Source organism: Daphnia pulex, chromosome 12, assembly GCF_021134715.1.
Source record: "Daphnia pulex isolate KAP4 chromosome 12, ASM2113471v1".
NCBI lineage: Eukaryota > Metazoa > Arthropoda > Branchiopoda > Diplostraca > Daphniidae > Daphnia > Daphnia pulex.
In genome coordinates, this window is record NC_060028.1 from 5,112,992 (window position 1) to 5,121,375 (window position 8,384).

Consider the following 8,384-nt stretch of genomic DNA (forward strand, 5'->3'; position numbering starts at 1 on the left):
AAGGTATGGGTCAAGCCGACCCCTTTGCGTCGCGTTGCAGTGTGAAGGGGTGCCGTGGACAGGAGATTTTATTTTGGCTCCCGCCATGTGGCATGGGACTAGGCTTGTCGGGTTAATCGTGCCCGAGGGAAGAATAGGGAGGAAAGTCTGGTCCCCTCTTTTTTTCATTCTTTCCTTTCCTCCCTTTCCTTCCCTCGGGCATTATAAGTTTTCCGTTTTCTTCCCCTCGATTCCCCATCACCAGTGTTGCCATATCTCAAAATCTCTTTCTTCCCTTGGACGGAAGAGGGAGAAAGAGAAAGGATAAATATTTTTTGATATGGCAACACTGGTGATGGGGAATCGAGGGGAAGAAAACGGAAAACTTATAATTCGTGTTTTCAATTTCGATTTCATTACTATAAATGAAAATTGAAAAATGTGATCTTATGACCACACATAGAGCTAATGCAGCTCTTTTTTTTAAGAACTTTCCCACCCTATAATATTACGTAGATACCGAATGACAGGCCTCCAAAGTAAGCCCATTCCCTACTAGGCCTCTCGGCCGTACGGATACTTACGCAACGCGATAAAAACCACATATCGCGTTGTCGAAAAATTCCCAAAAAAAATCACATGATACCCCGCCCTAATATTAACCTTTGAAAAAAATTTTATCGAATTCCACCGAGAATTCTATTTTTGGGAGCGTTTTGAAAAACGCGTTTTCCCTACTGATCCTCTCAGCCGTACGGATACTTTCGGTACCCACTGTAGATTTACACGAAACTATAGGGCTCTTAGGGATCAGTTTTCTTTAGCCATTTTATCTGACAACGCAGCATGGCTTTGCACTTTTTCAGCGCGAGAACGGGGAGTAGAGGGAAAATGGGAAGAATAGGGGAGAAGAGGAAACGTGGGTCCCCTTTTTTCGTACGCCCTCCTCCCTCCCATTGGTCCCATTCTTTCCTTTCCTCCCTTTTCTTCCCTCGGGCACGATTAATCCGAAAAGCCCTGCGAGCAACATTATCGGTCGAGCCAAATAAAAATCTCCTGTTCACGGCACCCCTTCACACTGCAACGCGCCGCTAAGGGGTCGGCTTGACCCATACCTTTGGATCTTAATAAGGTCTATAACTGGTAAAATTTTAAACAAAATCGGCGACTTGGTCGCAACACGCTTTGGTCGATTTCGCATGGATTGACCCCATGTTAAATTTCCCATAAGGGGTTGTCCGCTTCTTTTACTAAAAGGTCTCTCGGTATGTCCATATGCCGCGAGAGCCTAGATGGCGCCACCGTCGGAGAGACCTCCCTATGCCTCCATGTAAAAGTCGTTAGTAAAAAAATAGTAGCTTCCCGTCGAATCCCCTTATGGGAAATTTTACAGTCATTGGGAACCACCTCTCCATACCCCTGCGCAAATTAATGTTTCAAATACAGTAAGCACCAAAAATATATGGACCCCCGAGAAACCCTAATGGGAAAACGCTGTATTCGCAATGCGATAAAATAATAAAATTTTCATTCCATTTGATTGAAAAAAAAACAACATAATAATACAAATTCTTTTGAAGGTACCACTAGCCTCCATTCTAATGTCGCATAAGAGAAAACGAAAAGAGGGGTTACGGAGCCGGAAAATAACTACGCCCTAAAGTGAATCTCACTTTGAAAAGGCTGTGTGGGCCAGCCTTAGAAATTTTCTACTTCGAGTAGAAATGAAAGGATGTAGCTTTCACTTGAATCAAGCTATCAACCGGAATATTAAGAAAATTGGATTGAGGTCCCAATATAGAAATAACAAAACAAACAAGGATTGTGTAACTTCCGAGTTTAAATTTTCTTCCCGTGGAAAAAAATTGATAAAAGGTTCAACGGAATTGTAGAAGAAGAAGTAACTATGACGCGCGATAACTTATTGCTTGAGAAATTCTGCAATTACATTGAACGGACATGGATTAACAGCACGGTATGACCGCCACAATCGTCAAAGTTCATGCAACATGGACGGACCAACAACAATGTAGAAGGTAAACAGCAATGCTAAGCAAAATAAATAAAAATACCAAATAATTTTTTATTGATAGGAAATCATAACCATCTTAAGCTGGAAGTCGCCTCTAGCTGCTCTAACCTCATAAATATTTTGAAGATAAAGGAAGAGTCGGACAACATCGAATTTTCGATCAGCTGATTTTCACAGTAATAGGTGGTTCCACTTGCGACTAATATTTCAGTAACACCATTGGTTGTCGGAAATCATGTGATCGAAATTAAGAATAGAATACCGTCTGCTGGACACAGCCTCTGTTAAGTCCCTGTAGGTCTAGAAGCTTCCATAAAAAATAAATGGATAAAACTAAAATTTACTCAGAATTTTAGAACTCATATGTAAATGCTTATCTAGTCAAATCAAAATGAAATTGCTAAACTGATTTAAACGAAAAGTGAAATTCAATGAAAAACGATAAAGATTTTCAGGTAGCCTATGTGACCCTTTATATTTAGCATATTTATAACAAGCCTGACTTACAGTATGGCAACAGTGCCATACTAAAAAAGAAAAGGGAGGTGTGGGTAAAGCCTATGAAGCTCGCAACGCGCTTACACTAATAAGAATTTAGAAGCAATGAATATAAATCAACACGGAGCAAAGATAACGAAGAGAGGAAACATTATAAATTCTTGTTGAGACTTGAGTTGTTGTTGGTAAAGTTGCTCGAATTGTTGTTGTTGTCTCGACCCTTCTTTCGGCCGCAGTAATTGTTATTACTTCCGCTGTAAAATAACAAAGATTTGGATAATTTTATAATTATTAATACACAATACTAAAAAACAGCGGTGGGCGGTTGGAAGAGACGGTCCTGTCTCTCTTTTCATTTGAGTAAATAATCCCGATTGTTCAGCGCTAGCGCTCGAACAATTTTAGAATTATTAAGTAAAATTCGTTCGAGCACTATGTATTTAAAGCAAAAAAGATGACGAGTTACGGAAGGCAGCGGGAAAACCACCACACACCAGAAGGTTGAGGAGTTCGTTTCCTGATCACGACCGGGTATTAGCAGAACACCACAATAATTGATTCCTTCTATAATTGCCGGCATTGAAATCGGGCGTGACGGTCTTGGCAAACCGGAAGTTGTAGGCTATTCTGGCTTAACCTACAAAGCCGCTCGATCCAAAAAACATTCTTCCTCGACTACCTTATTACCTTCGATTACCTTCAACCGGGTACTGAAGCTGCCTCAGTTTGATTCACATCACGTCCTCCCAAAAAGTGGATAGGAAAAATTAGTGAAGGGAGTTTTTTTACCGTCTATGGCGGCCCAGATGAGAAAATACCGTTATCAAAAAGTCACACTAATAACAATTCATCAGTTGTTGAAGCAAATTTTGGAAGCTATGTTTGTCACTTCAAATGCCCCTGGTCGAAGCGTATACAACCGAATGGAGTGAAAATGGCCCCGCTCAGTAGAGAGCTGTTTGGATTAATATTACATTGGGTCACAGCTTGATGCCGACTTGGAACACAAACATTTTTGTTTTGTTGAGCAGGAAGTTATTTCTGGTCTTTGGTTTGAAATTGACCGCTTTCCAACTGTGGCGGAGTATATTGTTTCCTCTAAATCTTAACTCAATTTGGAAATTTTGAAATCTAAAGATCAAAAGTGGTTCGCCGAGCATGTTTATACGTCAAAATATTTTACATAAATAGTAAAATGTTAAGATCCGTCATGCTGTATGGCTACTAGGAGTTCTTATTTCACTATTTTCCCGTCAAGATTCTTACCTCACTCATTCCTTTGTTTCAAACTCAAGACGGACCAAAAACGTACAGATTTTTTTATATTCGTAGTAAATTCACATCATTATGTGTAGTTCTCAAAAACTAAATCGCAACGTATTGCCTAGATCCATTAGAGGACTTGAGGATTTGCCGTATGCCTTGTACTGTTCTTCAGTTCAGTCAAAACTACATGAGCAAAGGTGCAAAGAATGTTCACTATATTCTACATCTAAGTTTTTGCTAAAGAGTCACATGGTCGTTCACGTTCACCCGTCATCGTTTTAACAAGGATAATAACTTTTCGTGTGGCAACCAAACGCCATAGAGAAATGATGGTCAGTATTTGTTACGCAGTAATCAAAGTGGGATTCAAACTTTTGTTACAATTTGTAACAATGGGGGAGGGGGTTAAAAAACATTAAAAACACGATAAATATTTTATGAAAGCTACCTTTACGGATTAATCCAACACCTCGAAGTGAAGGTAAAAAAACAGCAAAAAATGCCTTCTTCGACGCGTCTGAAAACACAATGAAGTCCGTGGCCCTTTCGTGTTACGTCCGTTGTTGAATAGATGAATTTGTGGAACCAGGGAATAGTGATTTGGGCTGTCAAACTGTAGCTGATGCTGAACATGGATTACTCTCTATTAAGGACCGGGCTCAGTACTATTTAGTTGATGTCTTAAAAGCCTATCAGGTAGGCCATTTTACTTAAAAATTAAAAAAAAATACAAGTTTAATAGATTTTCTAAGGTGATTTCAGCTACGTCGAATTTATTGTAAGGAATGCACTAGCTTACTCTTTCTTGGAAAAATATCCTCCCCCTCTTTTCTTGAAACAAGTCATTTGCCTTTTTCATTCTTTCATAACGCTCACCTTGCGTTGGTGATCGCGTTGACTTTGTTTGTCGTATAAAACCCCATCAATTGCAGTTCTTTCTTCAGTCAAAGCTGGGCTGTTCACCCAGTTTAGTGTTGATTCACCCTTTCGCGAGTCAAGTGTCAGGCAGTTCATTCGACCTTCTACTGGCCTGCTCGTTCCCCGTTTTTAACTTGTTGTATTTGTGTCTTTCTTGTGCTTGACGCTGGCTATACGGCTACGGCTGTGTGAATGCCTCCAACCTTTTGAGGCATGTATCGACGCTGTTGTTTAAATTATGTTGACGTTGTACGGGAATATACCATCTGTAATAGAACGGCGTGTGCGTCATTTGGCCTACGGCTATGGTGACGCATCACACCTGTACAGCTTCCGGTGCAACCCCTTTTCCTTTTCTGCCGTCGCCGGGTTCTTGACCCTTTCTAGATTGCATCTTCACGCATAAATTACGCGTCCTCAACGCATATTTCAAACCCCTTTTACCCCATTTAAATGCTCTTTAAACCCCAATTAAGTGAGTTGACAGAACTGTCAACTCACTCTGGGGTGGGTTTTACATGGGATACTTTTCCTATCGTTTTCTTTATACAATGCCGCATCCTTCCTCTTTTCGTATAAAAGGGTGCGATATTCTTCTCTTCTGGGCGCAGAAGTAGCGCCTTTCTGTAGTTTGACCGATCGGGTGTTTCCGATTCAGTTCAAGTAATACAACTCTCTTTCAATTGTGTGTGTTAATTGTGTTGTGCAACTCGTCAACTACAACTGAGTAAAGGTACTGTCTCTCATTCCTTATTCTTCCTCTCCTATTTAGTTATATCCTTTTCTATCAATTGTACTTCTGGACTGATATTAATAAACATTCTCATTGTTGAGTCACGCCTCATATTTTATACATTCGTTCCCGTAAGAGACAAGATGCACGCGCTGTGTAGTCTCTTACACATCGAACGAAGACTGCAGCTTCCCTGTGAGAAAGTTTCTCACATTATAATGAAAAAAATGTTAATCAAATTGTTGGTCGATGCTGTGTTTTTCATTTGCTGCGACTGGGATCGAGTCGTTTAACTTTAATCTGAAGAAATGCACACGTAAGTTTATTATGGACTGCTTTTTTTGGTGTTTCGTCGTTCTTCTCTTTTATATTACCCTAAATCTAATAAGGGGAGAACGGAGTCATCGTGGACAAAATTTTATTTTTCAGTTATCTCTAGTTGTATTTCTTTTTTCTAAATTATTTTTACGTAAATGGTGTAGTATTCTTTTGTTTACTTCCCCATTTTTTTTTAAATTTTACTTTTAAAAATAAGGGAGTTGTTATGGTTGTTGGTTTGATGATGATGATATTTGTTTTAACGGTGCCACCGAAGGGGGCTGCTAAGGCGCAGCCCATCTCTTCGGATTACGGGCAAGTATGAACGAGCCCTTTGCGCACCGACCGATTGACTGAGATCTTCTTGTAGAATCACATGTCATAGTCAAAAGACTATGAAAGAGAGTAAACACATAGATAGTTTAGGGGGGAGGGAGAAAGGGTGAAATGGAATTTAAATTCGACTAATGAGGCCAGACTGAGTTAGAAATTTTACTAAACCGTCTCTGATTTTAAATTGACTATTAGAAGGAATGTTTTCACAAATGCCAATAAGGACTGGGAGGACAAAATCAAGTTTGAGACCGGATACGAGAGATCTTAGGGGCTCCCGAAAGATTTCATAAGTTGGACATACGGTAAGAACGTGGTTAGAGTCTTCTAAATTGGGGCAACCATTGGGGCAAAAACCATCATTGTCCGCGTCAAAATGTCTCAACGTTTTATTTAGGCGATTTTGACCGCTCCTGAGCCTGTGAAGGATTCTCGAAATAACTCTCGACTTGTGGACCTGCCACGGTCTAAGACCCATACGACACCTCGATGAGGGAAGGAGAGTAGGACAGGCCAGTCTAAGGGAACGGCTGAGGTTAGAAATTCTAACAGAGTGGATAACGTTCAAAAATTCTGATGTTGAAGGCGTGATTGATAAAACCGGGCTAACGGGATCAGACAAGCATTGAGTAGCGAGCTCATCGGCGCGTTCATTACCAGGGATGGTTACGTGGCTCGGTATCCAAATAAAGTTAGTACGGGTGCCGGAACTCAAAAGGTTAGATACAGTCTGACGGATATCTTTAATAAGGTGATGGGGATCGAAACGCTGACTATGGATAGCCATAACACTTGCAAGGGAGTCGCTGAAAATATTAACCATTGCACAAAAAGTGCTACTGCTATCGGGAAGTTTCCAAGCTTTATTTACATCACGGGAAGGGATGGTAAACGCACAAGCAGCACGGTTGTCTCTTAAGGCTCCATCCGTGAACACATTTATGGTATTCGCTGGTAAAGTTCCAAGAAAGTGGCCCGGGCCAGGCCCGGATTCTGAACGGACATCTTTTTCGTTATGGGAAATTTAGAAAACTCGGAGTGGGGTGTTTGCCACGGCGGGGGCGGGAGAGGCCTAACAGTTGACGCGCTATTATTGAAGATGTTGAGATTGTCGATTAAGTTAAGATTTTTACAGAGAGGGACGATGGCCGGGGTACTACGAGGTTTCCATTTAATATTTCCGTAAACAAGAGAGCTGGCAGTGTGGTAGGTCATGTTAAACGGTTTGGCGTTAAGGTTCAGCAAGTAATTGATCGCCAGCGATTTCCACCGGAAATCGATAGGTTCAATGTTAAGTTCCCAATTCAAAAGAGCGACTGCAGTGGACTTAAAAGCACCGATAATAGATCTCATTGCAGCATTCTGGAGCACTTCAAATGAGTAAGTCTGGGACTTAGAGAGAGACGATAAGACTACAGCGCCATATTCAAGTCTACTTCGAATAAGAGATTTATAAAGGCGGACTAGAGACCTGAAATTAAGGCCGATCTTACCTCTCGCAAGAATTTTAATGGCATTCAGATTACGAGACGCCTTGGCGAGCGTCATGCTGACATGCGCGTTCCAGCTAAGTTTTTTATCAAAATGGACTCCAAGAAATTTAAATGTGGTTTCAATGGGAATAGGCAGATTGTTTAGGGTTAAGGTTAAATCCTGATTCATAGTGCGTCTTCTCGAGAAAATGAGAAGGACACATTTGTCAATTGAAAAGACTAGGCACCAATCTGTGGCCCAGAGGCCAATACGATTAAGATACGGTTGCAACACCTCGGCCGCCCGCACGTTAGAGTTTGACGACGTATGAAGCTCAATATCGTCTGCAAAGAGCGCTGTGTGGCACAGAGGAGCCGGAATCGGGAAATCGTACATATAGGCTAGCCAAAGTGTGGGACTGAGAACTCCACCTTGGGGGACACCACGCTTGAGGGCTGCCGGTGAAGATAGGTTGTTATTAATTCTTACGGTAAAGGAACGGTTAGTAAGAAAGTGTTTGAGCCAATTCAATATAGAACCAGAAATTTTCAATTTAGATAATTTGTACAAGAGGGCTGGGATCCAGACTGAATCATACGCCTTGGAAATGTCTAGAAAAACTGCATAAGTATTCTGGCCTTTATTAAAGCTTTCCTTTATGTGGGACTCGAGTCTGGCTATATGGTCGAACGTGGAAAAACCTGGTCGGAAGCCAGCTTGGAATTTCGGGATGCAATTGAAGTGTTCAAAGTGCCATTGGAGCCAAAATTTTACAACGCGTTCAAAAACGACGTAAGGGAGATCGGACGGTACGAATTTACGTCATTTGGAGGC